The following is a 20,610-nucleotide window of genomic DNA, read 5'->3' as shown; positions in this document are numbered from 1 at the left end:
TCTCTGTTGAGACTACCACAATTGTAAAATTCGAGCAGCAAGTTTTATGAAGACACCTGTCCACTGGGAACTGGGCTGAATGCTATCTTTCTAATTTAACAAAGTCCAACAGATGGTAATAATTAGGGCTGTTAATTAAAAAAATTAATTGCGATTAATCGCACTGTTAAATAATAATAGAATACCATTTATTTAAATATTTTTGGATGTTTTCTACATTTTCAAATATACTGATTTTAATTACAACACAGATTATAAAGTGTACAGATGCATCTGAAGAAGTGGGTTTTTACCCACGAAAGCTTATGCCCAAATAAATCTGTTAGTCTTTAAGGTGCCACCGGACTCCTCGTTGTTTTTGTGGATACAGACTAACACAGTTACCCCTCTGATAAAGTGTACAGTGCTCACTTTACATTTATTTTTTATTACAAATATTTGCACTGTAAAAAACAAAATAAATAGTATTTTTCAATTCACCTCACACAAGTACAGTCGATCAATCTCTTTATCATGAAAGTTGACCTTACAAATGTAGAATTCTGTATAAAAAATAACTGCATTCAAAAATGAAACAATGTAAAACTTTAGAGCCTACAAGTCCACTCAGACCTACTTCTTGTTCAGCTAGTCACTCAGACAAACCAGTTTGTTTACATTTGCAGGAGATAATGGTGCCTGCTTCTTGTTTACAATGTCACCTGAAAGTGAGAACAGACGTTTGCATGGCACTGTTGTAGTCGGCGTTGCAAGATATTTACGTGCCAGATGCGCTAAAGATTTTTATGTCCCTTCATCTTCAACCATCATTCCAGAGGACATGCGTCCATGCTGATGTCACCTGCTCGATAATGATCCAAAGCAATGCAGACCGATGCATGTTCACTTTCATCATCTGAGTCAGATGCCACCAGCAGAAGGTTGATTTTCTTTTTTTGTGGTTTGGGTTCTGTAGTTTCCGCATTGGAGTGTTGCTCTTTTAAGACTTCTGAAAGCATGTTCCACCCCTCGTTCCTCTCAGATTTTGGAAGGCACTTCAAATTCTTAAACCTTGGGTTGAGTGCTGTAGCTCTCTTTAGAAATCTCACCTTGGTACCTTCTTAAAACGAACAACATCTGCTGGGTCATCATCCGAGACAGCTATAATATGAAATACATGGCAAAATGCGGGTAAAACAGAGCAGGAGACATACCATTCTCCCCCCAAGGAGTTCAGTCAAAATTTAATTAACGCATTATTTTTTAACAAGCGTCATCAGCATGGAAGCTTGTCCTCTGGAATGGTAACTGAAGCATGAAGAGGCATACAAATGTTTAGCTTATCTGGCACATAAATACCTTGCAATGCCAGCTACAAAAGTGCCATGCCAAAAGCCTGTTCTCACTTTCAGGTGACATTGTAAATAAGAAGCAGGCAGCATTATCTCCCATAAATGTAAACAAACTTGTTTGTCTTAGCAATTGGCTGAATAAGAAGTAGGACTGAGTGAACTTGTAGGCTTCATAGTTTTACATTGTTTCGTTTTTGAGTGCTATGTAACAAAAAAAAATCTACCTTTGTAAGTTGCACTTTCACGGTAAAGAGATTGCATTATGGTACTTGTATGAGGTGAATTGAAAAATACTATTTCTTTTGTTTATCATTTTTACAGTGCAAATATTTGTATTAAAAAATAAATATAAAGTGAGCACGGTGCACTTTGTATTCTGTGTTGTAATTGAAATCAATATATTTTAAAATGTAAAAAAAAATCCAAAAATAGTAAATAAATTTCACTTGGTATTCCATTGTTTAACAGTGCAATTAAAACTGCGATTAATCGTGATTAATTTTTAATTGCATGAGTTAACTGCGATTAATTGCCAGCCCTAGTAATAATGTCTGAGCACTGGAGCTGAAGTCTATTGGAAGCAATGACCTACCAGTGAAAGGTTCTGTATCATGTTACCAACCCCCTGAGTCAGGCAAGTCCCTCAAAGTTTTGGTTCTGTCTTAACAGTGTTCTGAATTCAGATGGAACCGTACAAAGTCTGTTTTTCTTTTCAGATTCCTCCCCAAAATTGTGAAGTTGCCCATGAAACAACTTAAAATGCATGATTTCAACATCATGGCTATAAAAAAGACAAAATTAGACCACATTTAAATTAATTAAATATAAACTTTATACACTTGCATTTTCTAATATTGAGCTTTTTTTCTTTTCTTTTTTTTTTTAAGTAACTTGATTATTTTGTAAAACATGGTGACCACTAGAGGTCAGGTCAGCAGCAAGCTACTGTGCTCAAAACATGCTGTCTAAAATCAGACTGAAAAACTTTCAGGGTTTTAGTTGCCAAAGACCTGGTTACAAAGCTGTGCAACCTTATGAAAACTGAGTACAAAATGTTATTATATTCTATGTATTACACTCCTACCATAAACTCTTACACAGCGTCCTAGGGTGACTACTATAGAATTTACTTACACTGATCTTTTGACCAAATTGTGCTGTCTGGGCACTATTTAGCCAGGCTGCAAATGGCCATAACATATTTACACCAGATCTGAATTTGGTCTGTGTCTGTAGAGTTACGGTAGAAAGCACATACTATTCTGCATTATGTTCACAAGAATTTTACTCTCATTTGTATGTGTGTGGCTGTTAAAATATCAAAATCACACTCCTAGAAGCATGAAAAATTAGGGCCATTTTGTATCTGATGATAAAATCCAAAGAGTTTTAGGCTTTTTTTCAAGGACTCAACTAAAAAGCATCCGAATTCCCCAGTGACTGCACTGTACTCTTGAGAATGTATTCAAAGGTAACCCTTTCCATGCATGCTCCTCAGTTCAGTATGGCTTTCAGGTGATTTACCATCCAAATATTTTCCTACAAGTGCTTTGTGATGGGGTGTGCTTGCCCTGCACTGGACAAGGAGGGGTTAAGCCCATACTTTGGGCAGAGGAAGCCACGCCCTCTTGCCCCTGTTGAGCATGCTCTAACTGGAGTGACAGTATAAAAGGGAGCAACCCAGCTCAGTCAGGGCTGACCACCACTAAAGAGGGAGGATCCATGCATGCGGCAGGCAGGCAGGCAGGCAGACTGACTCACTCACTCACTCACTCACTCACTCCTGCCTGGGAGCTGCTGGAGCCCAAGTCTGCAGAGGCCAAGCCTGCTGAGATCTGGACATTCACCTATCTGTGGACAGGTTGGCTTATATATTGTATAATGGCCAACTTTACTCCTGAGGGCATTCTGCACCAAAAAAGTTAAAATTCTGCACACAATATTTTAAAATTCTGCAAAATTGTATATGACAAATAAATGTGGAGGCTTGAGCATGGCGGTGGGGAGCACAGGCCACTGGCTGCATAGAAATGGGAAATCACTGTGCAGCTCCCCCCACACACCTGGGACACAGACTCAGTGGTGAGGCTGCACCCAGCCCTAACACAGTGCAAGGACTGGGCCTGCCCCTGAAACACCCCAGGGCCCTGCTCCTCCATGCCAGGTGCATTAGGTGTGGGCAGGCAGGCTCAGCAAGGCAGGATCCAAGTGTGGAGGAGCTTCATGTGGGGGGATCCAGGTGTGGGTTGAGAGGGTTCTGTGTGGGGCAATCTGGGTGCAGGCAGCTCAGTGGGGGATCTGGGTGCGGAGGGGATCTGGATGCACAGAGGCTTGTTGGGGAGTTCTGGGTGCAATGGTAATGGGACTCTGCACGGGGGTCCAGGTGAAGGTGGTTGGGGCTCAGCAGGAGGGGGGTCTATGTGTAGAGGGGATAGAGCTTGGCATGGGGGTCTGGATGTGGGAGGCTCAGTGGGGGGTCCAGATGCTGGGGGAGTGGGGGTTGGTTGGGTGGAGATCTGGGTGCGGGTGGCTCATCTGGGTGGTCCAGGTGCATGATGAGGCTTGGTGGGAGGGTCTGGGCATGAGGGGGTCTGGATGCATGGGGGTTGGGCAGATGGGGGAGCAGCTCCCTGCACAGGGATCCCTCCCCCTGCAGCTGTGGTGCAGGAACTGGCGGGGGGGGGGGAGTTCTGGGGGTGGGTCTGACCCAGCCCTGGATGCCATTCAGGGGAAGAGGAAGTCCCATCCTCCCCAGCCCAGACTAGCTGCTGAGCCTGGCACAGGGTAGGAGCCACCAGCAGGGTTTTCCCCAGCCCTGCCTCCTGCCCCACAGTGATTTACCTTTCTGCCAGCTGCCCTGGGCACCCAAAACATACTGTTGGGGAGGGTCACATGACCGCTCTTGTGGCTTCCCTTTGCTTCCCTGTCAGAGAGTCATTTTTCTGCAGAGAAGCAAAGAAATCTGCAGGGGACATAAATTCTGCACATGCACAGTGGTGCAGAATTCCCCCAAGAGTAAAGTTCAACTTGTATAAATTAACAACTGAACTTGAATTCCTTCTAGACTATTCACATTGCAAGTTTGTACCATGTGTCATTTGAATGGGAATTTACCTTGTGTTTTCAATAGTCTTGGATTTAACCTATGAGCTTGTTAACCCACGGTATTAACCGCTGTGGGAGCAAACCATGCTGCTTGTTGATTCAGTAAAAATGGTATTAAGTTAGAAGGATAAACTAAATTAGCAGAATTGTTCATTTTTCATATTTTACTTGCTTCCATTGACTATATCCATTTCTTCACTGTGGAGCTTCATTGCTATTAACCAAATAAGATCCAAGTGACAGTACAAGGCAGAAGAGAAGAGAATTTTTATTTCTGTAGTACCCATTGCCAACCTGCAGAGTGCGCCAGTGGGCAGAGTCTTTTCTGGGAGAGTATCGAACCAACAGACCTTTTTCCAATGCCTGGGGATCCCCTGCTCTCAACCTCATATCCTGCAGCAGGTGCTACACGGTGCTGCTCCTGGAAGCACAGGTGGCTGCCTTGCTATGGTAACAGGCAACAAGGCTAGAAGAAAAGCTGTATATTACCACCAGCCAAGGGAAATGGAGACGTACCTCTCAACCTGCCAAGGCACAAGTGTGGGACACAATGTGTGACAAAGGCCCAGAACATGGGACACAAAAATATTGTAATTAACCTCCTGGCTCCTCATTGGGCACAGGGCAACATCCAGCCAGGTGCCATAATCCCACTTTCCAACAGGGATGGCTCATCAGCCTAAGCAAGTGAGGCCCAGCCTAGCCAAAGAATTCAGAAGCTAATTCCCCAAAGCTACATTTGTGTGTGTGCAAGCTCAAATCATGGTACAGGGAATAGTGCCTCAGGAAGCTGCCTTGTTACCATGGCAACTTATCACACCCTGGAGTCAGCTTATGAGGGTGTTGCTGTGGTAACAATGGCTTGGTGAGGCCGGGGCAGGATTGCAACAGTTAAGGCCAGTTCTGACCGCAGGGCTGAAGGGTGCTCCCTGCACATCTGAGGGGCCCAAGACACCAGGGTGTAAGTTGCACAAGAGGCTGCAGTCATCCTGGCCCAGCAGAGCAGAGACCCTGAGCCAGGACTGCAAGGAGGAGGACCTATATTGGGACTGTGTGATATGTGCCTCACCTTCCAAAAATCATTGAATCATAGAATATCAGGGTTGGAAGGGATCTCAGGAGGTCATCTAGTCCAACCCCCTGCTCAAAGCAGGACCAATCCCCAACTAAATCATCCCAGCCAGGGATAGGGTGACCAGACAGCAAATGTGAAAAATCGGGATGGGGGGGGGGGGGGGGTAATAGGAGCCTATATAAGAAAAAGACCCAAAAATCGGACTGTCCCAATAAAATCGGGACATCTGGTCACCCTAGCCAGGGCTTTGTCAAGCCTGACCTTAAAAACCTCTAAGGAAGGAGATTCCACCACCTCCCTAGGTAACCCATTCCAGTGTTTCACCACCCTCCTAGTGAAAAAGTTTTTTCTAATATCCAACCTAAACCTCCCCCACTGCAACTTGAGACCATTACTCCTTGTTCTGTCATCTGGTACCACTGAGAACAGTCTAGATCCATCCTCTTTGGAACCCCCTTTCGGGTAGTTGAAAGCAGCTATCAAATCCCCCCTCATTCTTCTCTTCTGCGGACTAAACAATCCCAGTTCCCTCAGCCTCGCCTCATAAGTCATGTGCTCCAGCCCCCTAATCATTTTTGTTGCCCTCCGCTGGACTCTTTCCAATTTTTCCACATCCTTCTTGTAGTGTGGGGCCCAAAACTGGGCACAGTACTCCAGATGAGGCCTCACCAATGTCGAATAGAGGGGAATGATCACATCCCTCGTTCTGCTGGCAATGCCCCTACTTATACAGCCCAAAATGCCATTAGCCTTCTTGGCAACAAGGGCACACTGTCGACTCATATCCAGCTTCTCGTCCACTGTAACCCCTAGGTCCTTTTCTGGAGAACTGCTGCTTAGTCATTCAGTCCCTAGTCTGTAGCAGTGCATGGGATTCTTCTGTTCTAAGTGCAGGACCCTGCACTTTTCCTTGTGGAACCTCATCAGATTTTTTTTGGCCCAATCCTCTAATTTGTCTAGGTCCCTCTGTATCCTATCCCTACCCTCCAGCATATCTACCACTCCTCCCAGTTTAGTGTCATCTGCAAACTTGCTGAGGGTGCAGTCCATGCCATCCTCCAGATCATTATTAATGAAGATATTGAACAAAACCAGCCCCAGGACCGACCCTTGGGGCACTCCGCTTGATACCGGCTGCCAACTAGACATGGAGCCATTGATCCCTACCTGTTGAGCCCGACAATCTAGCCAGCTTTCTATCCACCTTATAGTCCATTCATCCAGCCCATACTTCTTTAACTTGCCGGCAAGAATATTGTGGGAGACCATATCAAAAGCTTTGCTAAAGTCAAGGAATAACACGTCCACTGCTTTCCCCTCATCCACAGATCCAGTTATCTCGTCATAGAAGGCAATTAGGTTAGTCAGGCATGACTTGCCTTTGGTGAATCCATGCTGACTGTTCCTGATGACTTTCCTCTCCTCTAAGTGCTTCAGAATTGATTCCTTGAGGACCTGCTCCATGATTTTTCCAGGGACTGAGGTGTGGCTGACTGGCCTGTAGTTCCCCAGATCCTCCTCCTTCCCTTTTTTAAAGATGGGCACTACATTAGCCTTTTTCCAGTCATCTCGGACCTTCCCCAATCGCCATGAGTTTTCAAAGATAATGGCCAATGGCTCTGCAGTCACATCTGCCAACTCCTTTAGCACCCTCGGATGCAGCGCATCCCCATGGACTTGTGCTCGTCCAGTTTAAAAAGTCACCAGCTGCTAGGGTTGACAACTTTCTAATCCCTGAAAACCGAACACCCCTTGCCCTGCCTCTTCCTCTGAGGCCCTGCCCTCTGCCCCACCTGTTTTTCTCCCCCCTCTCACCTCCCCACCTGTTGCTCGCTCATTTCCCCCATCCCCACCCCCGGGACTCACATGCCACCTGCAGAGCCGGGATGGGAGGAGCTGACACGGAGCCTGCCTTCTTGCCCAATCAGGGCACAGCAGGACATGGCAGGGGGCAGTCCCCAGAGCGAGGGGCTGGCGTGAGGAAATTGGGGCACAGCAGAGTGTGTGGGGGTCCCTGGAGCAAGGGGCTGGGATGGGGAAATTTGGGCACAGAGGGTGGGAGGGGTCCCTGGAGTGAGGGGCTGGGGAAATCAGGGTAGGTGGGGCAGACAGGTGACACTTCCTCCCCACCCCACCCCCGATGGCACCAGTACCTCTGAGTTCTCTCCGTCAGGCTGGGGGGCAGGAAAAGAAGCAGCTGCTAAGCATAACCGCTCCTCCAGGCTGCTGCTGCTGCTGCAACAGCAGCTGCTCCTCCTCCCACCCCCTGGTGGCAGAAGCTGGTTAGTGCAGGTAACTGGACTTTTAGCGTCCAGTCAGCTGTGCTGACTGTATGCTGCCAGTTTCCCTTTTCGACTGGATGTTCTGGTTGAAAACTGAACACCTGGCAACCCTAACAGCTGCTACTGCCCCCAAACCAGAGGTCAGAGGGTACCTGGCCCAGGAGGGAGGCTAGTCCCTACTTGTCCTGCCTTAGACCCGCAGCACTGCCGACGGGACTTTGGTCATCGCCAACCGGGCTGTGAAGAGCCGCCACGGTCCCTTTTCGACTGGGCATTCTGGTCAAAAACCGGACGCTTGGCAACCTTACTAGCAGTAGTCATGACAGTAACTGGGAGCTGTCTGCAAACAAGGAGCTGTGTGGATGGGCCTGAAGGAGACTCCAGGTGCTGGACAAAAGGACTGGACTCTGGCCAGGGGATTTGCTAGCCAGCGCATGAGTGCTGTCGGGAGATGGGTGGCCTGGAGCAAGAATCCCTGGCACTCTATGTGAGGAGCCCTATCTTCATAGCCCTGGACTTGACTGACTCTAGGAGCTATGGGAGGCACCTGCTGTGTGTGATGTCTTATCCCCTTTTGTAAGCAACTTTAAAGCAGTTGTGCCTAGGGTACCTACCTGGTTTCTGGGAGCCCTAGTAAAGCAACCCTTTATCTTTCATCTGAACCCACTGAGGGCTACAGCCCAAAGGGTCTATTGCTCTGAGTGCCTACGGGACTTGCTCCAAGCAGACCTGCACACAACCAAGCCTCTAGGGGGCAGGTGTGTCACAGTACTTGCAGTGAATTTCTGCACTGGGTTATTTACAATATTACCCGTGAAGGAAACAGAAGCTGCTATGGTTTCAGTTCAGCCTCAGCTCCAGGATGGTTTATTTCTGATGTAAATAACTTCCTCAAATAAGTGATGGGAGTACCAAATCTGTGTGGAGTGTAAGGGGACTTTGGGATTAAAATGAGGGATATCAGAGAGCTGTGTGCAGAGAAGATCATATGAATGACAGTGGCCTAGCTGTAAAAGGAGGAAGGCAGAATGGGAAAATTGTAGGGGAGAGGCAGAGAGGGAAAGCCAAAATTATAACAGGAAGGGAAAAAAGACACAGAAAAGGAAGAGTGAGGAGAATATACCGAAAATGGGAGAGGATTGTAACTGCACTGAGGCTTGAGGCAAGAAGATTCAAGGGGCACACGGGCCAATCGACCACAAGGGGGTACTCTAGCAAAAAAAATGAGGGTTGGAAGCCCCTGTTGTAATTGTCAGGAAAGACAGGCCCATCCACTAAGTGCTTCACAGACTGCAGGAATGGATGGAGGATTGGATGATCTACCCAAACAACATATCACCCTCCACCAAAAATAAATTCCAATAGGCCCTCACTATTCCTGATAAAAGAACAAGACAAAAATTCTATCATGACCACCTTTCGCAGGAGGCACTAGCTTCTGACCAAACACTGTGAACGTTAAGTATTTGGTCTCTTTGGATTGAAAAAGGTAAGACTATGATTGCAATTATTTGGGTACCCTATGAAAAGGGGATATGCCTCAGGCTAAATCCCAGTTGAGTTTTGATAACCTGCATGTCTTTGGTTTTTGTTGGGGTTTTTTCCCACCTTTTCCAAGTCAGCCCCTTTTTGGTTGTAGGTTGTTCATTCAGTAGATGCCTGACTCACAGCTCTAGACTGTCTGCTGAAATAGAATTCTGGGTTAAGTGACTGGTCTGAGCTACTGGGGAAGAGCACTTGTTGCTTAGCCATGTATCGCCCTGCTGAAGCTTCACCAATGATGGCTGAAATATTCTGAGGAAAAGCTAATCTATGTGCCATGTCAGGTTGAAATGATCTGCCTAGAATAGTAGCAGCCCCATGAGGGAGTCTCCACAGACCACAGGCTGACATCTGTAGACAATGCTTTTGAGTGGAGGTTGGTAGGAGGAAGACTTTGAAGGTACTACAAAGGACCTTTGGACTTTGAGGGTACTTCAAAAACATAAAATAAACATCTTTGGACCATAGCCTGTCCACTAGACACCTGGGTATTATACTGCTCTGACTTAGGAAATCTGGGGTAGGGAGCAAGGGGCCCTGCATTCCCATCCCAGCACTTCCTCTTTTCCATCTGTCCTTTGCCTTACAAAATCTTATAAACAGGGGGCAACTTCTGATTCTGCTTCTCTCTCTGCAAGCATCTGATTGGATTCACTTCCTTTTTCTGACTCCTGGGTTATTCAGAGTCAGAGCCAGAAAAGAGAGGGAGGAGGAGATCTGTTTATTTCAGTCAAAAAGTGCTTCCTACACTGGTATCTTTGGAAGTAATCCCTCTTCTGCTCCATTTCTGAAGGGTTGCTCTTTCCCTGTCTCTCCTATTTCTCTCTAGCTCTTAAAGTTCCTTCTGTCTCTGCTTGACAGTCCAGCACATTATGGCCTGATTTTTAGAAGTGCTGAGCCTTCACAAATCCCATGGAAATCAACTGGAGCTGCTGGTGTTCAGCACCTTTGAAAATCAGGCTGTTAGTATCTAGAGGTCTGGCAGTCCATGTTAATGCTAGTCACAGCTAAAGAAATTCTCTTTCTTTGAGGGTAGAGCTCCTGCTTTTGTGTAGGGATCCATCAGGCCTGTTCAATAGTAAGGGGTACATTACCTCGCTCTGCCTTTGGTTCTTTCCAATAGGCACAGAATCGGGTATTATTTCAGATACAGAGATTTCTCTTAGTTGTAAATGCAAGTTAGACATTCTACCCTTGAGCTCTCCACACCCACCAGCTTTTCAACATTGGATATTCATGGTGCTGTTTTTTGGACATCCTGTTTGAGATTATGAAAGACACACTTGCAAGACTATGTGGTCATGCTCCATGCTTTTTGCCCTTATTCCAACTAGAATTTTGACCAGCATGGAGATTTTTGGGGGAAAACTTTTTGAATGACCAAGTTCTTTTGTTGGATGGTACAGACATTGGGGTAAATTGTGATGACTTCTCACAGCTGGCCTATTATTCGAGATTTTCAGCACCTCCCTGGGAGAGGGCAACATGCTAGCATCTCTTGCAGAGTAAAATCTCTCCTGACATATGTTGATAATTGGTGAGGCTGCCCATCTTGACTCTCCACCCCCCACCCTTTTCTTTCTTTCTTTCTTTCTTTTTTTTTTTTCCAGGAAGGGGAAGAGGGAAATTTATTGAGAGAACTGTTGGGAAGCAATTCTGGCTATATTAAGAGTCTTAAGATTTCTGGGACCAAAGTCAATCCAGGTTTAGGCTTGGGGGTATGATATGGAGACACTACTGGTAGATAACACTGGTCTACAATTTTTGAGAAGTCGTCTGCTTCAGAGATAAAATGTGCTATTTATTATGTATTTTGATGTGCTGAATTCAAATATGACAATTAAAACAACTGATTGGCTACTGTTTCTAAGATATTTAAGTTTTTACATTTTATGTCTATGTATATTGTGTAGATAGTAGAATTTTAATCATAAATTGTAAACCTAGGTCTTTTCATGTGTTTATGGTTGCTTTACATGATAATATTTCACCTGTCCTGTTTATGTAACACTTTCAAAATCAGCAAAAGGGTTATATAAATAAAATTTATTATGAAACAAAAGGCAAAAAACTATTCTGTACATAGTTTAGTCCTATTCAGTGTCTACTCGGCGCTTCTTGGCTTGTCTCTTGTATTCATTAAATGGAGCATCTCTTGTCACTGTCCATCAATAGTCTGCAAGCATTGATGGGCTCCATTTGCCCTGATAGCGTTTCTCCATTGTTGCAATGTCCTGGTGAAATCGCTCGCCGTGCTCGTCGCTCACTGCTCTGCAGTTCAGTGGAAAAAAATCTAGATGAGAGTGCAAAAAATGTATCTTTAGTGACATGTTGCAACCAAGGCTTTTGTATGCCTTGAGGAGGTTTTCCACCAACAACCTGTAGTTGTCTGCCTTGTTGTTTCCGAGAAAATTTATTGCCACTAACTGGAAGGCTTTCCATGCCGTCTTTTCCTTGCCACGCAGTGCATGGTCAAATGCATCATCTCGAAGAAGTTCACGAATCTGAGGACCAACAAAGACACCTTCCTTTATCTTAGCTTCACTTAACCTTGAAAATTTTCCACGGAGGTACTTGAAAGCTGCTTGTGTTTTGTCAATGGCCTTGACAAAGTTCTTCATCAGACCCAGCTTGATGTGTAAGGGTGGTAACAAAATCTTCCTTGATTCAACAAGTGGTGGATGCTGAACACTTTTCCTCCCAGGCTCCAATGACTGTCAGAGTGGCCAATCTTTCTTGATGTAGTGGGAATCTCTTGCACAACTATCCCATTCACAGAGAAAACAGCAGTACTTTGTGTATCCAGTCTGCAGACCAAGCAAGAGAGCAACAACCTTCAAATCGCCACAAAGCTGCCACTGATGTCGGTCATAGTTTATGCACCTCAAAAGTTGTTTCATGTTGTCATAGGTTTCCTTCATATGGACTGCATGACCAACTGGAATTGATGGCAAAACATTGCCATTATGCAGTAAAACAGCTTTAAGACTCGTCTTCAATGACTCAATGAACAGTCTCCACTCATCTGGATCGTGAACGATGTTGAGGGCTGCCATCACACCATCGATGTTGTTGCAGGCTACAAGATCACCTTCCATGAAGAAGAATGGGACAAGATCCTTTTGACGGTCACGGAACATGGAAACCCTAACATCACCTGCCAGGAGATTCCACTGCTGTAGTCTGGAGCCCAACAGCTCTGCCTTACTCTTGGGTAGTTCCAAATCCCTGACAAGCTCATTCAGTTCACCTTGTGTTATGAGGTGTGGTTCAGAGGAGGAGGATGGGAGAAAATGTGGGTCCTGTGGCATTGATGGTTCAGGACCAGAAGTTTCTTCCTCTTCCTCTTCCTCGTCTGACTCAAGTGAGAATGATTCTGGTGCATCAGGAACCGGCAGTCCTTCTCCGTGGGGTACTGGGCGTATAGCTGATGGAATGTTTGGATAATGCACAGTCCACTTTTTCTTCTTTGACACACGTTTCCCAACTGGAGGCACCATGCAGAAGTAACAATTGCTGGTATGATCTGTTGGCTCTCTCCAAATCATTGGCACTGCAAAAGGCACAGATTTCCTTTTCCTGTTCAACCACTGGCGAAGATTTGTTGCACAAGTGTTGCAGCATATGTGTGGGGCCCACCTCTTGTCCTGATCTCCAATTTTGCAGCCAAAATAAAGGTGATAGGCTTTCTTAACCATAGTGGTTATACTGCGCTTTTGTGATGCAAAAGTCACTTCACCACAAACATAGCAGAAGTTATCTGCACTGTTCACACAAGTACGAGGCATCTCTGCTCACTTTGGCTAAACAGACATGTGTCCCTTTGCAAAATCAAACACTGACAAATAAGAGAGCACGACACTGTATGATTTCTAGAGCTGATATAGGGCAATTTGTTCAGCAGAGTGATGTAAGCTTCGTTATGATTGCATCATCCATGACTTCTAGGAATAACATGATGCAATTCATATCATGTATGACTCAATACCAGCTTCAGATTGCATCATTCATTGTTTTGCCTAAAAAGCAAGTACTGTCCAAACCCAGTCATAGATTTATTCATAGATCCAGTCAAAGATGTATTTTTGTCATTTCTGGTTTAAATTGAGATCCCTTCCCTTTATAACTCACTTATCCTCCGCCATTCCCAAGTCAAGGGTCGTATATACTGACCCAATAGCATATCTTGAAAACTAGAGCCAATCAACAATTTTAAGCATCATTTTCGTTCTCAGTGACCCAGAATTAGTAAAGTTTGACTACATTTATTTCAGAAGCATTTTGGCTGTAGAGCAATGTAACCTTCTGATGGCAGGGCTGTCCCAGGGAATGATCTTTGACTCTGCAACTCATTTCCCAGCCTTGGTCTGAAAGAACCCAGATTTGCATCTCCAAGACCTGTGTGTTTTCCCAGGCTATCCCAGCAGGGAAGTTCTGATTGGGGTATGAGGTGACTTGAGGGGGAGGATACTGTTCAGCAGTGTGTTGGGGTGAGCTCCTTTTCTTGGGTACTAGCCACATGGGATATCTATCTGTGTTTGTAAAGACTTGTGGGGGTATTGTAGCCGTGTCAATCCCAGGATATTGGAGAGACAAGGTGGGGGAGGTAATATCTGTTATTGGACCAACTTCTGCTACTGACAGAAACAAGCTTTCGAGCAGCACAGAGCTCTTCTTCAGGTCAAGTTTGTAAAGATTGTGAGGCAGCTAGAGCAGTGGTTCTCAAACTTTTGTACTGGTGACCCCTTTCACATTGCAAGCCTCTGAGTGCGACCCCCCCCCTTATAAATTAAAAACACTTTATATATATATATATATATTTATTTAACACCATTATAAATGCTGGAGGCAAAGCAGGGTTTGAGGTAGAGGCTGACAGCTCGCAACCCCCCATGTAATAACCTCCTGACCCCCTGAGGGGTCCTGACCCCCAGTTTGAGAACCCCTGAGCTAGACTTTGAGAGAGGCACTCTGAAACTCCCAGCCTTTATATATAAGGGAACAAGGGGAGTAAAGTGCTATCTCAATTCAACAGGATTTGAGCATCTAACTCCCTTAGGCCCCTGTGACAATCCCAGTCCAAGTAAATAAAGCCAGGGCCTTCTAAGAGTAGCAGCTCCAGCTCTCTCACACATTCCAGAGGCTCCGATTCCAAGGACCGCTTTTGCTTCTAGAACCACCTGTCACCTTTAATTCAAGTTTGTGAGCACACATACCCTGGTAGCGCTGTCTTTCCAAGACCTCTGCCTCCAGCGCCAACTGGTATAGAACTGTGCTGTGTCTTGCACTGATGAGGGTCAAGGGAGAGGAGTCGGCTATTCACAGCTTAGGCTGCACTCTTGCCATTCCAGTAGTATCATAATGGAACCCCTTGTTAGATTAGTCAGTCCATCCCCTGCTAGTGCAGGGCCGTTCCCTACAGAGCATTTTCTAGTGCTTGATCCAGACTAGCTTTACAAGTCCCAAGCAAGAGGGCTTCCCTTTGGAGACTATTCCACAGCCTCACTGACACTCTCAATGCCCAGGATTTTTTCCCCCCTATTGGTCTCAATTTTCCTTTTCTTAATCTTCTCCTATTGTTTGTAGTCTATCCACCACCCCAAATAAGAATTTAAATAATTCATTGGAATTAACAACCATCAAGTAATTGTAGGCTATTGTCATGTCCTCCCCTTAGTCATTGCTCAGCTGAACTAGTCATATTTATGTCTATTATTCTTTCCACCTGAGTCACTCCCTCCAGGCCCCAATTAGCATTGGTACATTTCTCTGAACTCCCTTCAAATTTAGAGAGACAAGATGGGTGAGATACTATCTTTTATTGGGCCAACTTCTGATGGTGAGAGAGACAAGCTTTTGAGCCACACAGAGCTCTTCTTCGGGGCTGGGAAAGGTACTCTCAGCATCACAGCAAAGTGCAAGGTGGAACAGTTTGTTTAGCATAAGTAGTTAGCACATGTCATAAGGGACCATTTAAGGTAGAGTGGCCCGTTAATACCTCTGCAGTCATAGGACAAAAAGGGGGGTTAGGAGGTTACAGATTATTATAATAAGCCATAAATCCACTGTGTTTGTTCAATCCATGATTTTTAGTGTCTAGCAGAGTTACAAATTTACACTCCCAGGTTCATCTTTTGAAAGTGTTGTGCAGGTTTCCTTTGAGGATGAGGACCGCTGGTCAGATAAAGAGATTGCTTTGGGGAAAGTTTTCACCCACAAATGATAGGATGGTTTTGTCTTTTATCATTTTTCTGCATGAGTTCATTTGAAAGCTTAATAATTGTCTGTTGTCACCCACATATTTGTTGTTGGGGCATTTGATGCACTGGCTGAGGTACACCACATGTTGTGACAGGCATGTGTAGAATCCATGGATCTTGAAAGGTGTATTGTGGTGGTGTTGATCATTGTAGCAGTGGCAGGTTTTGCATGTATTCTTCTGGTAGGGTCTGGTGCTGCTTTGAGTTGGTGTGTCTTGGTTTGTGGGGAGCTTGCTTCTGATTATGAGCTTCGAGAAGTCGGAGGGTTGTTTGAAGGCTAGAAGTGGGGGTTAGGGGGTTGTAGTTTCAGAATGGGGTCCCCATTGAGTATGGGTTGTAGTTGTTTAAAGATACCCTGTGTGGGTTCCAGTGTAGGGTAGTATCTGACAACCAGGGATGTTTGGTCAGAGGGGGTTTTAGTTCTGTATTTAAGCAGGTTCTCTCAGGGTATTTGGGTGGCCCATTCTACGATGCGATCTACTTCTCTGACATAGTGTCCTTGTTTGAAGGTAGTTTTATTGTTAAGGTGTATATCCCAGACTTTCTCCTCAAAGCATGTTCTGTGGTATGTAAGTGCCTGGCTGTAGATAACCAATTTCTTGGTGTGGTGGGGGTGGTTATGGGATCTATAAAGGTAGGTGTAATGATCTGTAGGTTTCTTGTATATGGTTGTCTGTAGGGTTCCATTGTTGAAGCTGATTGTGGTGTCCAGGAAGTTGATGCTAATGTGGGAGTTGTTGAGAGTATAGTAGACAGTGATCATTGTGTGATGCTGGAGAACATGGTGAGAGAGTCTTGCCATCCAGAGAATGGAGGCAACTCTATCTTAGATTTATCTGTAGCACCAATAAGTGCAGTATCCAAGCGCTGCTGTCCCTGGAATTTTTAGGCCTTAAACTTTGTTTAACAGTGAGACACTCTAGTAAGTCTTTTGGGGGAAGTTGGGGCAAATTCAAAGAGCTCTGAAATTTTCCACTGGCTGATCACTGAATAATATACAGACACCCCCCTGGGTTACACAAGCCCAACTTACGCAAATCCGCACTTACGAAAAAAGTTCCGTAAGCTAGAAATAGGAGTTGGGTTTGTTGGTTTTTTTGTGTAATTGTCAGGTATACATTTCCGACTTATGCAAAATTCGAGTTACGCAAGGCGTTCCGGAACAGAATGCTTGCGTAAGTCGGGGAGCGTCTGTAGTATGTTCCTGATGGCTTTCTGCCTTTCTAGTCTGTAGTAGTACTATGTAAATACTAATTAATATTTTTAATCAACAAAGCACTTTACAGATATGAACTCAGCCTGGTAAAATTACTCCTGTCTGCTTGCCCTTGGGCAAGTATTTTTAATACACAAGTAAAATAACATTTCTGGCCTCTACCACACACTTCCTCAGTGGCCTTAGGCAAGACACTTAATCTTGTTGTGCCTCAGTTCCCATCTCTAAAATAAGACTTCCTTTGCCTCAAGGGCACAGACTGTATTTACTATGTATTTATACAGCACTGAACCCAGTAATAATAATTCCGCGTGTTTATCTACCATGAATCTCAAAGCGCTTTACAAACAAGGATGGTATCATTCTCATTTCTCAGATGGGGAAACTGAGGCACAGGGCGCAGTGAAGTGATTTGTCAAAAGTCACCCAGCAGGCCAGTAATAGAGCCAGGAATACAACCAAAGCCCCCAGAGGGCTTGTCCAGCTCTATCTACTAGGCAGCACTGCCTCAGCAGGGCTCTGTTCTTGGATGGGGCCTTTAGGAGCTACTATAATACAAATAATAATTATGGTTCATTATCCTCGGTGAGCATGGCAAAGAATAGATGAGTAGCTATTTTGCCTGCCCTGGCAAATTTTGCAAAGGGGCATTAACTAATCCACTTCATCTACTTGTTCAATAATCCTAGCATGTAAAATCTATTTTCTTGTGGTTGTTACTCTTGCTTCCTGGATTGTCACTGTCTGTTTGACACTCTGAAGTCCAGAATGTCTGAGTCAGTGTGAAGCGGTGGAAAGAGCTGTAAGCATGGCTGAGAGCTCGGTTTGTTCAGAATAGCACCAGGTTCAGTCATCACTGGGATTCACAATCTGTTACTGTCCAGTTTTTAGTTCTCAGCTATTTTGACTTTACGAATTACACCCATACGGTGTACAGCTATAGTAAGGCCTGTATCTAGAAGAGTCCTAGACCTCTGTGATATCAGAGGTAACTCAACCAACTACCACCATTGTTCTACAGCTAATTTGCATTCAACAGTTTGAATTGGGGAGGCTGCACAGATGGTGGATTATTTGGCCCAACAGCCACATCTGTGTGCCCAACTGCCATCTGCACAAATCTCTCAGCACACCCCACTGACACCGATCAATCCACACACCACCACAACAAGCACACACAATAACTCCAAACACTTACGCACCCCCTCACTGTAGCACGCACGCCTCATTCGCCACCCGCAAAAGTCCACACAACTCTCCCAACTCAACACAAACCAAACACAAATCAACACAACCCCTCACCACAACACAACCAGCATACGCAATAACCCCAAACTGAAGTCTAGAATGTCTGAGTCAGTGTAAAGTAAAGGAAACCGCTACAAGCATAGTTGAGAGCTCTTTTTGTTCAGAATGTCACTGGGTTCAGTCAGTGCTGGGATTCGTGGTCTGTTACTGTTCAGTTTTTAAGTGCTCAGCCATTTTTGGCTTTTTTACACACATGATTTTACGAATTACTCCTCTGCAACAGCACAGGCTTTCAACTACTACTGTATGTCAACATAATAAAATTAATCTTTTGGTGTATTGTGGTCTGACACTGCAGGCACTTAAGAATGAGTAACTTCACTCATGTGAGGAGCTCCATTGTAGTTTTTACACTGAACATGCAAAACCATGAATTCTGCTAATTTGAGGCAGAACAGTAATTTACAACTTGTTCTGGTGTAAAATAGAGTTATAAAGAACAATGGTTCTCAACCAGGGATCTGGGGCCCCCTGGGGGGCCGTGAGCAGGTTTCAGGGGGTCCACCAAGCAGGGCCAGCATTTAGGGTGACCAGACAGCAAATGTGAAAAATCGGGACAGGGGGTGGGGGGTAATATAAGAAAGACCCCAAAATCGGGACTGTCCCTATAAAATTGGGACATCTGGTCATCCTACTGGCATTAGACTCACTGGGGCTCAGGGCAGAAACCCACCACTTGGGACTGAAGCCGAAGCCTAAGCAGTGTAGCTTCATGAGGGCGCCTGTGGCATGGGGCCTCGGGCAATTGCCCTGCTTGCTACCCCTTAACATCGGCCCTGGCTTTTATATGCAGACTAACAGCTGTTGTGACACAGGTGGGCCATAGAGTTTTTATAGCATGTTGGGGTTGGGGGGACTCAGAAAGAAAAAGGTTGAGAACCCCTGGTCAAGAGGGTGGGGAAGGCAGGTGGTGACAGATTTGTTTTTAAATGTTTCTTCTAAAAGCTCATTTAGATTTTATGTGGTGCTCTTTTGGTGGGAAGAAATTTCTGATTTGCCTCTTTTTCACAATCTCCTGCCATTTGTGAAGGTGAACAAAGTAGTATTTTATTTAGCTGGTCTTCCCCCTGAACTGCTGGTAACTTGGGAGCTGTGCGTCGGTCAGAAAATCCATCTGTTTTGTGAACTCTGACCACAGAACAGCAAACTCCAAAAATGCACACAGCACAGGAGACAAGTTGTCTGGATTATGCTGACTAACCCTTTCAAGGGCCTCCAATATCATGTGCTTGGCTCCTCATTTTGCTGAGTCACTGTAGTGTTTGTTTGCCTCTCCAGATTGCTGTGTCAAGTTTCAATCCAGGGGCTTTTTTTTTTTGCTAAGTCACGGCAGGTCAGAGGCCCATGCGAGGCTGTGTATTAATCAAGCAGTTTCCTGTTCTCTGGCCTGAGATTGCAGCTGCTTCAGTTGGCTCCACTCCAATTTTGGAAACAAACAGACCTCAGAATTATCTGGAAATAGGTCTAAGCCTTAAATCCAGGGAGCCTCTAATTACTGCTTCAGGGGGAAGGGCAGATGAGTGAAAGATACTCTTTGAGCTGGAAGAAAATGGGAGCTTTGGTAAAGTGGAACTTGATTTCTAATTCCTGCTACTCTGAGAAAGATACACAACACACCAGACAGATTTACCAGTTTGTGTATGAGGTTTTCAAACACAAACTGGTAAACTGGGGAGGGATAGCTCAGTGGTTTGAGCATTGGCCTGCTAAACCCAAGGTTGTGAGTTCAATCCTTGAGGGGGCCACTTAGGGATCTGGGGCAAAATCAGTACTTGGTCCTGCTAGTGAAGGCAGGGGGCTGGACTCAATGACCTTTCAAGGTCTGTTCTAGGAGATAGGATATATCTCCATTAATTTGGCCTCAGCTGGAGTATTGTGTCCAGTTTTGGGCACCGCATTTCAAGAAAGATGTGGAGAAATTGGAAAGGGTCCAGAGAAGAGCAACAAGAATGATTAAAGGTCTTGAGAACATGACCTATGAAGGAAGACTGAAAGAATTGGGTTTGTTTAGTTTGGAAAAGAGAAGACTGAGAGGGGACATGATAGCAGTTTTCAGGTATCTAAAAGGGTGTCATAAGGAGGAGGGAGAAAACTTGTTCACCTTGGCCTCTAAGGATAGAACAAGAAGCAATGGGCTTAAACTGCAGCAAGGGAGGTCTAGGTTGGATGGACATTAGGAAAAAGTTCCTAACTGTCAGGGTGGTTAAACACTGGAATAAATTGCCTAGGGAGGTTGTGGAATCTCCATCTCTGGAGATATTTAAGAGTAGGTTAGATAAATGTCTATCAGGGATGGTCTAGACAGTATTTGGTCCTGCCATGCGGGCAGGGGACTGGACTCGATGACCTCTCGAGGTCCCTTCCAGTCCTAGAATCTATGAAATGCTGCTGTTCGTGCTTAGGCCCCAGTCCTGCAAACACTTACGCACATCTTTCACTTTAGACGTGTGAGTAGCCTTGTTGATTCAAAGGGACAACACAGTTAAGTGCT

Source organism: Emys orbicularis, chromosome 1, assembly GCF_028017835.1.
Source record: "Emys orbicularis isolate rEmyOrb1 chromosome 1, rEmyOrb1.hap1, whole genome shotgun sequence".
NCBI lineage: Eukaryota > Metazoa > Chordata > Testudines > Emydidae > Emys > Emys orbicularis.
This window is presented reverse-complemented; position numbering follows the sequence as displayed.